The following is an 11,679-nucleotide window of genomic DNA, read 5'->3' as shown; positions in this document are numbered from 1 at the left end:
AAGTTGACGGACGGACGACGGACGACGGACGCTGCGCCATGCCATAAGCTCACCGGCCCTTCGGGCCAGGTGAGCTAAAAATAGTAAAAACAAATTTACGAGAAAATGGAGTATATATATCTCTGAGATGTATCAATATGCATATCAGTTATCAGACTCGCCCAATTTCCTGTAAAAAGAAAACCCCACAAAAAATGATAACAAGAGGCCCAGAGGGCCTGTATCGCTCACCTGGTTTCATATGATATGAAACAAGAACTATGCTTAAGTATATTTGCCACTGGTATTGCTATGTCAATATATATCATATGCATTTTATATGGTTACATGAACATTGGTTTTTATTGTAATTCTAAAAATGTCAATTTAGCCAAATTGATCCCTTTTGGCCCCACCCCTCAGCCCCCCGGGGGTCAGCCCCACCAATTGTACAATTTTGAATCCCTACCCCAAGGGGATGCTACCAAGCGAATATGAGCGATATATATATATATCCATTGCTTAGTTTCAGAGAAGTTGTTTAAATCAATTTAGGCAAATTGACCCCTTCTGGCCCACCCCTCAGCCCTCAGGGGGGTCAGCCCTATCATTTGTACAATTTTGAATCCCTACCCCAAGGGGATATTACCAGTGAAATATGTGAGATATCCATTGCTTAGTTTCAGAGGAGACGTCGTTTATATCAATCTAGCCAAACTGGCCCTTTTTGGCCCCGCCCCTCAGCACCCCGGGGGGTCAGCCCCACCATTTGTACAATTTTGAATTCCTACCCCAAGTAGGTGCTACAAGGCAAATACGTGAGATATCCATTGCTTAGTTTCAGAGGAGAAGTTGTTTATATCAATTTAGCCAAATTGACCCTGTTTGGCCCCGCCCCTCAGCACCCCGGGGGGTCAGCCCCAAGATTTGTACAATTTTGAGTCCCCACTCAGTAGTGATGCTACCAGGCAAATATGAGCGATATCAATTGCTCGGTTTCAGAGAAGTCATTTATATCAATAGAGCCCAAATGACCACATTTGGCCCCGCCCCTCAGGCCCCTGGGGGGTCAGCCCCATCATTTGTACAATTTTGAATCCCCACCACATAGTGATGCTACCAGGAAAATACGAGCGATATCCAATGCTCGGTTTCAGAGAAGAAGTCGTTTATATCAATATAGCCCAATTGACCACATTTGGCCCCACCCCTCAGGCCCCTGGGGGGTCAGCCCCATCATTTGTACAATTTTGAATCCCCATCACATAGTGATGCTACCAAGAAAATATGAGCGCTATCCAATGCTCGGTTTCAGAGAAGAAGTCGTTTATATCAAAATAGCTAAATTGACCCCTTTTGGCCCCGCCCTAGAGGCACCCAGGGGGTCAGCCCCATCATTTGTACAATTTTGAGTCCCCTACCCATAGGGATGCTTCTGACCAAATTTGGTGAAATTCCGATCAGCGGTTATGAAGAAGAAGTCAAATAAGTCAATTGTTGACGGACGGACGGACGACAGACGGACGACGGACGACACGGTATGGCATAAGCTCACCTTGGTCCTTCGGACCAGGTGAGCTAACAATATTAACGACTATAGTATCAAAATAACACAACATTAACTATTATTAAGGTTTAAAACAAGTGAAAAAATTAGGGTGCGAAACGTCTTTTCATAGGGTGCGAAACGTCGTGGTGCGAACCCAGCAGGCACAATGACGTTGATTCAACGTTGATTAAACGTTGAGGACTAACGTTGATTAAACGTTGAATTTATATTAGATTTTGAAAGTTGAGACAACGTACCATAATTCAACGTCAGGTTTTCAACGTTGATCCAACGTTGAATTTCAACGTTGACTCAACGTTGATTTTATATTTGATTTTGAAAGTTGTGACAACGTACCATAATTCAACGTCAGGATTTCAACTCTGACACAACATATTTCTCACTGACACAAAATAAGACAAAACAGAGTATTTTTCAATGCATACTTTATTTTTTTTTAAACTTGTAAAAATTTGCGGTCGACATCTCCGTCTACTGGTTCTGGGCCATACTTTGCATTATTAGGACATCTGTACATGTAGTCTGTGAATGGTTTTCAGTGCATCCTTCTGGAGAAGACAAAATCACTGAAATAACTATAATAAACAGTCTATTAGGCGTTTATAAAATCATAAATGAGAGGAGAATATTGCACTGAAAATTTTCAATTTAAACTACATTCTGTTATACATGAAATAACGGAACGTAGTCTATAGATTTCTATAAATTGTACAAAGTATTTCCAATGCAGGCGTAGAAGAAAGGGATCATTTCACGATATTTTCCTCGTTTCTTACACATCTGGGCCACAATTTAGTACAAAATATAATAAGTTACCCAACTTAACTTCGTGTACACGAATTATCACATGAGACAAATGTAGTAAAATGTGACACTAGTGACAACATGATAGGCATAGCATCATGGACTGTCATTCACCACACAAACTTAAACCGTTACACCAGGGACTTTAGATATTGTTATACACGTGACAGAATAAAATGAAAATCTGTCTATTTACGTGAAAAACATACCGTACTGGTCAGAAAAATATTAGGCCTACTGTACATGTATCTTTCATATTGTAACACTATCATTATCACAAGATAAGGTTTATTGCAGAAAAAAGATAACAGTGCAAAATATTCGATGATTAAATTCAAAATATCGTCTTATCTTAATATATCCAATGTCATTTATATCACCAGTCATACATTATGATTTAATTATTCTTAGCTACCGGTAATTAATAAAAAGATCGAAATATATTACCGTTACGAAGGGAAACAGCTCGAACATTTCATTATCGACTTGCCCCGCCATGTATGAATATTACTCGCTTAAATCACAGCGATTTAGCAACTGTATTTAATCGTAATCACTAATTTAATGTAAAGAAAGATGAAGAAAGGCATTGTATGAATATTCCATTGCTTACAATTGAACTTATTTACAAATCACTTATTACACACGGCAAATGCAGTAGCTATCAGTAGTAGCCTATAGGCCTACTGTAAATATGGTTAACACGTGGGACACAAAACACATAAACTTCACTTTAGTACATATCTGTGTGAAAGATCACTATTGATACTTAGCGGTACTGAGGCAAATACCTTTATAATCATCACAAACCATAAATTATCAAACTTACCTTCAGAGAAAGGACAGAAACTGTTAACTTTCTTCTCGGCTTCCCGTCTTCCGTGGCGTTGTAAACATTGGATTTCAAATTGTACTTACAGTGCGCATGCGCTTGCCCGCTGTGGGATTGGCGCTATGTATTATCCGGACTGTTAATTTCGTTTTAATAATCGCAGTAATGGACTATGTACCGCGGTATTATATTTTATAGAAAATTGTAGCAAGTAGTGCACTTTTTATTATCAATCACTGATGGAATAACACTATTTAATCCAAAAGATATTTATGTTGAAAAGCGGTCGTTGTCTCAACATTTTCACAACGTCGACTTTTAACCAATGTCGATAAAATTGAAAAAAATCAACGTTGTTTCAATGTCATATTTCAACAAATCTTCAACGTCGAGAAAACAACGTTGCTTCAACGTTGAATCAACGTTTATCGACGTCACGACTAAAGATCAACTATATATCAACGTTGAATCAACGTTGTGTGCCTGCTGGGAAACGTCTTGGGGGCGAAACGTCGTGGTGCGAAACGTCCGACATTCTATATGATTCGTTAGCTGCAAGGTTTGCGTACGATCATGATCAGCTGTTGAAACAACGAGAGTCTTTGAAGGAACACTACAGCTGCTGAAATGACGAGTTATTTTTGTACGATCAGTTGACATTATTTAGAGATAATGTAGCGTGTTTGTCCTTTTTGCAGGCATACTTGACGTTCAAGAAACGATGTACATGTACTGTTCAGTATCACTTCAGTCACATTTGCATGTTATCATTGTTACGAGCCGGAGCTAGAGACGCTCAAATTACAAGCTAACATACACAGGGGCATGTCTAGTTTTATATTAAACAAATAGTCAGAAATACCTGACAATATATATAGGTATTTCTGACTATTTTTTAATATAAAACTAGACATGCCCCTGTGCTGTGATCGAACTCGAGGACCGCCATCATCACCTAACGTGGTTGAATCATAGGGCTGTACCAATATTAACATAATCTAGGCTATTTACGGGGGATTTCACATTCAACATGCATGAGTATTTACCTTGTTCATATAGATCCTTAAGACTTCGATCGTATCAATTTTAAGTGTCGTCTAATGTTATTTACGCTAGAAATGACTATTTTCGAATCCTCTGACAGCATGATAGAACGCTTTCGTCTGCCAGCAATAACAAAACATGGGATTTGTAAGGACGGCGCTGATTGGTCAATAAACCGAAAACGGATGAAAGCGGAGCCCAGATTAACTGTCAGCAGAAACTTCTGCACGCGCTACTATTCCAAGAACTATATAAACCCCAATCGGGAGAACGTTGTCTTTCGTTTTATTAAAACGCTGGAGGTATTGACCCTTCAAAGCCGCTATGCAAAAATGGAAACTTTGGTAAGCTTTACAGCAACTTAGAAGTGTGACGGATGACCCATTGTCTAGTTTGGGAACCAATGGGAAAATATTTTATATAGACCTCTAGATAAACCCTCGGAGAAAACTTTCCCCAGGGTGGGAACATCACAGTTTCAAGTGACACTGACGGCAGAGATTTTGAGATCTCAGGGAAAATAACATTAGACCAGTTCTAGATGGACAATACTATCCTTATGTATTGATATACATATTTTAGTCAGATGACCTTGGTTGAAATAATTTATTAGATCTACCAAAGTTAAAAAAAGTAATGATTTTCTCGTAGGCCTATCTGGGAACAGAGACATTTCCCATTTTTGAGAGCAAGTAGGGTTTTTCCCATATTGGGAACAAATAGCCTATATACCAAACTTTACTCTTTTTGATGTATTTAATTACCTTTTATGTTCATGTGCTGAGTATGATAAGCGTAAATTAAAAGCCTGCAAGTCCTGTGATGACTATCGCCTTTTCTTTGATGGTCACGTAGAAAATTTGGAATTCAATCCATTGGGAGAAAGTCGATATATATTCTCTATTCCGGGCAAAAGTGAGACCAACGCAGAGGACATCTGTGGGATTATATGACCTTTTTTGGACAAATATTTCAGTGCAATCTATAATGCTCCTAGTTTTGGGATAATGAATAAAACAGGCTGGTAACTTATGGCAAATCTGCTCCCTACTTGGCCAAAGGATAAGATACTTGAGCTCAGCAGCAATTAACGATACCCAAGTTATCACTATGCGACTCCGGGAAGCTTCTGAAATGCCAAACATGTTACCATTGAAGGGTAACAGTGTCGATTCCTCTCCTGAGCCTCGTCAATGTGACGGCTAACTCTTCTTTAAGTGATAACATTCTTTTCGGGCCTCTGCGTGGAGTCTGAAACAAACAGAAATATCATAATTGATTTGGTCTTTAAAGATATAGTTAAACTTATAACAGTTCTCTGGCCAGGAAGTATATACAATCAAATACATGTTGTATAATTATCATTTGGTTTCGTTCATTTCATTTTTTCATCCTATGAACAGCCAGGGTCATTTAAAGACATGTCAAGTTTATGTGGTTGAGGAGGTAAGCTGGTGTTCACAGGAAAACGTCACAGATCTACAATCAGTATCTGACAATATATCCCACAATGGTTTCAAACTCTTGACACAGAGGTGGAGGGCTTGTGTAAAGTATCAGTTAACCATTCAGCCACCATGGTCCCCTTTATTATTTGGAATCTTTTAATGAATTGTACATAATTTTGATATCATCTGTCATTTTTATGACACAAAATACACATGAATATAATGTTAACATAAATGTATATATAAATTTGTATACATGTACAAAATATCATACCTGTCTTCCATTAATTTCAGCAGTCTCAGAACTTCTCCAATAGGTCATCTTTTCTGCCTTTTCTCGCTATTGGTTGAGAAGAAATGTAAACATAAGAAGAGATAATCCTACAAGGTTAAAAAAAGAAAAAGAAATGGCATTACAAATACTGTATAAACTATATGACATAAGTAAATGATAAAGATTGTACATAGATACAAATATGAACTGGGTTTTTTCTTCAAAAATCATTGAAACACTTCAAACTATAACATTATTTTGTTTTCATCAGAGAGCAGCAATTGGTCATCTTATAGTTTACATGTATATATTTTAGTATACCCACTTCATCCCTTTCCTGAATGTTGGTTTTAGATGGGAAATTTACCTTTTATCATTAAACTATAACCAAACTACTGCCAGCCCTAATGGCAGGCATTTTGCATGCTATGATATCACCATGACGCCTGACACACAAGTGTTTGAAGTGCTTTGGTGACAGCAGAGTGTAATACTGTACAAAACAGTAATAAACAAATCGGGAAAATTATCAGTCCAACTTTTAGAATTAGAATAAAAAAATGTTTAGGTTGGGAACATTTTATCCGGTTAGGACGGACTGGGAACTGGAAACACTTCTTATTTCATTTGGCCTGACTTATATGTGAAATGAACTATATCATATCAAGTAGTAAGTTAGTATAAATTTCATAAAACACGAGTTTCGTTCTTGCATAGGACTGAGAATGTCTTAATTATATAATCTTTCTTGTATTCCTACAGCTGACATCATATCAACACAAAGTAGAATGACCACATCAGAGCCATCTCAACACTCACAACAGGAAATGGTTTCAAGTAATTTAAAGATGCCAAGGAATGGGTACGTGCTGACATTTGAATCAGCTGAATTTCTGGTTTTAATAGCAAAATTGATTAAATAACTTATGTGTAAATATAAACATGTACAAATACGCATGGTAGTTCACTACCTAGCTATTTGATAGTTTGGCTAATACTTAAGTAGCCGGTGTATTTAAATAAAGGAAAATTTATTTATTTGTTTTTCCTTCATGTTTTTGTAAAGCAATCTGGTTAATAGCCACCTTAAAGTCGAAGAAATTTGTATTTTTTTTTTACAGACAGGCTACTTGTCCAGATGGCACCACTTCCTGACCCAGGGCACCACCACTTCCTGACCCAGGGCACCACCCCTTCCAGACCCAAGGTACCACCAATTCCTGGCCCAGGGCACCACCACTTCCTGACCCAGAGCACCACCACTTCCTGACCCAGGGCACCACCACTTCCTGACCCAGGGCACCATCACTTTCTGACCCAGGGCACCACCAATTCCTGACCCAGGGCACCACCACTTCCTGACCCAGGGCACCACCACTTCCAGACCCAGGGCACCACCACTTCTGGCCCAGGGCACCACCACTTCCTGACCCAGGGCACTGCCCCACGTAGGTTTTGAACTCGCAACCCAGAAGTGGAGGGCTAGTGATAAAGTGTCGGGACACCTTAACCACTCGGCCACCGCAGCCCCTAGGGGCAGGATGACCTATAGTCATCGTGTGTCGTTCGTCGTCCGCAGTGTGTAAACTTTTCACATTTCAAACTTCTCAAGTTCCATTGGTGGGATTGAGCTGAAACTTGCATGGATCGAATGATACCGAAATGGTCCTGACCAAGGGTTCTTATATTTGCAGGGAGGTTCCAAAATGTTTGTCAAATGGGGAACAAAAAACAAAGCTGACTTTGCAGCAAAAGAACAGGTAACATAAACTGAAAACCATTGTGACTGTATTTTCTGTGGCAAATCGAACCACTAAAAACAAACTGAAATTCATAAAAAATTTAGATCAAGCACCTCTTAAGATGCTAAATATATCAAATGAAAATTTTATTAAATTACAACTGCAGAAAGTTAAATGTATTTTCCTATCATAAAGATTAATGTTTCATGTTTAAAATTTAACTATGTGATTTCAAAAGAAAAAATCCCCTTATATATGACCTAGGTAGTTTCCCCTAAATTCTAGGTAAATCTCTGGTATGACGTTACATTTGACACCTTATTGAGTGGCTGAAGGTCCACAAAAAATGGGAATTATATGGTCCCTAAACCCCAAGGGGCCTGTCAGGGATGGGACTAAAAAGGATCAAATTGACTAAAATTTCAAAAATCTTCTCTACTTCTAAGATATGGTAGAATCAAATAAATCAGTCCATTATATTAATTGTGACTTGAAATTTGGTCTTAAAGTCCATTTTCTTTACAGACAGGATACTGGTGCAGCTGGCACCACTTCTTGACACGGGGCACCACCACTTCCTGACCCAGGGCACCACCATTTCCTGACCCAGGGCACCACCACTTCCTGGCCCAGGGCACCACCACTTCCTGACCCAGGGCACCACCACTTCCTGACCTGGACCTAGATGTTAAAATGTATGCACAGATATTATTGAATAGTGTTTTTGGTTTCTGTACTTCAATATTAAAGAAAGACAGTTCTGTCATGTACTTTTAGGTATTGTAATGTACTGAGACAATGATACAACTTGTATGGTACTGTATTGTATCTCAGTGTTGGTGTTCTATGGTGGTTTTAAATGTTAGAAAATATATGTATGTTTTCTGAATTGCAGGGACATTTTGAAGAAGAGCCAGTCTCTGTCCAAGAAACCAAAATTAGAGAAAACTCAAGGTATCCTACTCTTTGGCTTTGAATCATTTATGAAATTTAATAGGGAAAATCAAAGGCAAAACATATTTTAAAACAACCAATAAAAATCATATCAAAACACTTAATTTCAACAAATAGTTTCACTCTGTTTCAGCAAGATAACTTCACATCAAATTTGCCCAGTATCTTTAAATTAAGGGGAAGTTAAAGGTTGGGATTGATAACAGTACACATGATCTGCTTATTTACAGATGTTGATAGGTATGACTACATGATTGGCCAAAAGTAATTTTTGTGTTGCATACCAATCTAAAGGGAACTTATCAATTGTTTGCAATAGACACACTTGTTTACATTGCATTGCAGGTATGTGACCTGGGAAGAATTTGAAAAACTGAAAAATGACTTCTTGAAACTGAAGAAGAAAATGGAGAAGTAAAAAACCTTAGAACCCATGCAAGTTTCAAGAAAGGCCAGCCAAACACACCACCGTGAACCAACAACACCAACAACACCTAGAACATCACAGCAGACAGACTCGACAAGGATATCCCAATCAACACCAACACCACAGCAGACTGATACAACAAAGACAACAGAACAAACATCATCATCATCATCATCATCATCAACAGACATACAGACATACAATGGTCACACATTGAGTGACTTGATGGATATGGTGTGCCACAAAGATAATCTTTATGCGTGTTGTGCACACCATATTACTGGTTCTGTTTCCAGTAAATTATATTGTATCACACAGTGTGACAGGACAGAGGACAAACAGTCATTGTGCTGCCAAACCCAAATTTGATGGTCGGCTTTACAACATTTTCCTCGCTGTCTTGGGGTGTAGAGGGGGGGTGTTATGAGTACATGTACTTTAAAAAAAATAATGCCATTGAATTAGATTTCCAGAGCAAATAATGAAGTGATTTTTATTGGTATGTTTTGTCAAATCTTATTATCTAAGATATTTTAGAATTATACATGCATGTCCATTGTGTAATTTTATTGTTTTCAATCTGTGCTAACAGTTGTATATTATTTTAGAAAGATCCTTTTTTTCAAGACGCTACTTTTGCTTTTGATGTTTGCTATAATAATTAAAAAAAATGTACATGTATGCATGTACATTGTACATAGTTAATCATGTGGCCTTACTGTTCTCCATAAAGGTACTGTATTGTTTTTTTTTTTATTATAATTGTCAACCAACTCTCAAGTACATTAGACTTTTTACAACTATAAGGTTAAACCAGGTCGACCATGGTTAATCATGGTTTGACCATGGATAATTAGACCATGGCCAATCGTGGTCAACCATGGTCACGGTTCGCAGGGGTCAGTCCTTTGTAGTTTGACTTGAAGCAGTTTACAGGTTTATGAGGAGTTGACTGGAAAAAATTCCCCCTACACCCAAAAAACAAAGTATAGTGACCTGGTTACCATGGTAACCACAAAATTACAACATGATCTAGATAACGCTCATCTACAATGTATAAAAAACAAAAGAGGTAAACCATCATATTTATTATTGCATACAATCTCTCATGTAAGGGACATAACTCTGGTCTTGTCCTTTATTAAATTATCTCCCTTTGATTGTTTCACACTGGTCTGTAAGTGTTGTTCAGTTTCAGACAGAGTTGCTACAATTAAGCCATTTGCTTTTCAAAGTAGACAAGTTGGCATACATATTCCACAATGTTGTCTCCTTATTCTGAAATGTATTAAGCTGATTGTACACATTAGCATATTTCATTTAAGCATGACTATGATGTTACTTATTTCACTTTTTAATTTTTGTGCTTTTAATCTGTTGCCTAAAAAGTACATGTCAAATTAAACTAAACTTGGTATAAATGTAGTTAGATCACACAGTGAAAATCTCAACAACACAGCCTTCATTTATAGAATATCTTCAAGAATCTATGGAACAGTGACTCTGGAAATTAAGATTGCTGGGAATCTAGAAATTTTTGGTTCTTAATGTGTTCATATCCTGATCAGTTTCTCAAAAAGTATCAATGTTACTTCTACCAAACTGGAATATAGTTGTATTGTTGTATGAACATCTTGACACACCCTACATAATACATGAATTTTGGGGTTAAAAATGAAATATTTATCTGAATTTTGAGAATTTGTGATTTTGTAATATTGTCCAATATTTATTTTGCAATGCATCAATATTTACTCATGTCTATGATATGTAGAGAGTGCTTCCATGCTATGTGGAAATGTTTTGGAAAAAGTACTGGAATTTTAGTGAATTTTGGAGTTTGCCTAAAACTTGACATTTTAATTAGCCTCTCTTGACACTGCTATAATAATGTGTAATTTCTTTTGTCTTTGTTGTTTTGTGAAACATCACTATCCGTGTATTTGATATTTTTTTAGTTTGGAACTATTTCAACTGTTTACACTATAAGACACATGATTTTGGAATTATATGTAAATATTTATACATTTATTAATACCATTGTTAACATGTTTTTTTGTTATTAACATGTTTTTTGTTATTAATCAAAGAGAACACATTTTTACAGATTTTATTAGAAATTAGAAAATCGCCCTGCGTCCGTGGTCCGCCGTCCGTCCGTCCGTCCGTCCATAAACAATTCTTGTTATCGCTATTTCTCAGAAAGTAATAAAGGGATCTTTCTGAAATTTCATATATAGGTTCCCCTTGGTGCCTAGTTATGCATATTGCATTTTGAGACTAATCGAAAAACAACATGGTCGACAGGCAGCCATCTTGGATTTTGACAATTGAAGTTTGTTATCGCTATTTCTCAGAAACTCATGAAGGGATCTTTCTGAAATTTCATATGTAGGTTCCACTTGGTGCCTTGTTATGCATATTGCATTTTGAGACTAATCGGAAAACAACATGGCCGACAGTCAGCCATCTTGGATTTTGACAATTGAAGTTTGTTATCGCTATTTCTAAGAAAGTGCTGAAGGGATCTTTCTCCAATTTCATATGTAGGTTCCCCTCGGTGCCTAGATATGCATATTGAATTTTGAGACTAATCGGAAAACAA

The 11,679-nt window shown here is 37.4% G+C and overlaps 1 long non-coding RNA gene across 3 annotated transcripts; it reads left to right on the top strand.

Moving 5' to 3' along the window:
- Nucleotides 1-3,466: 3,466 nt before the first annotated feature.
- On the top strand, nt 3,467-11,127 carry LOC117321265. 3 transcript variants are annotated; one of them, XR_004531282.1, is made up of 7 exons: nt 3,467-3,828; nt 6,714-6,813; nt 7,073-7,158; nt 7,646-7,711; nt 8,219-8,388; nt 8,589-8,647; nt 8,993-11,127. It is a non-coding gene; the product is annotated as an uncharacterized LOC117321265 (long non-coding RNA). The 3 variants fall into 3 exon arrangements; XR_004531281.1 differs by lacking the exon at nt 3,467-3,828 and adding an exon at nt 4,233-4,573; XR_004531280.1 differs by lacking the exons at nt 3,467-3,828; nt 7,073-7,158 and having other exon boundaries at nt 6,717-6,813.
- Nucleotides 11,128-11,679: the final 552 nt, after the last annotated feature.

The sequence above is a fragment of the Pecten maximus genome, unplaced genomic scaffold, assembly GCF_902652985.1.
Source record: "Pecten maximus unplaced genomic scaffold, xPecMax1.1, whole genome shotgun sequence".
In the NCBI taxonomy this organism is placed as follows: domain Eukaryota; kingdom Metazoa; phylum Mollusca; class Bivalvia; order Pectinida; family Pectinidae; genus Pecten; species Pecten maximus.
The sequence above is the reverse complement of the archived record's forward strand: the minus strand, read 5'-3'. Positions and strand labels throughout refer to the sequence as shown.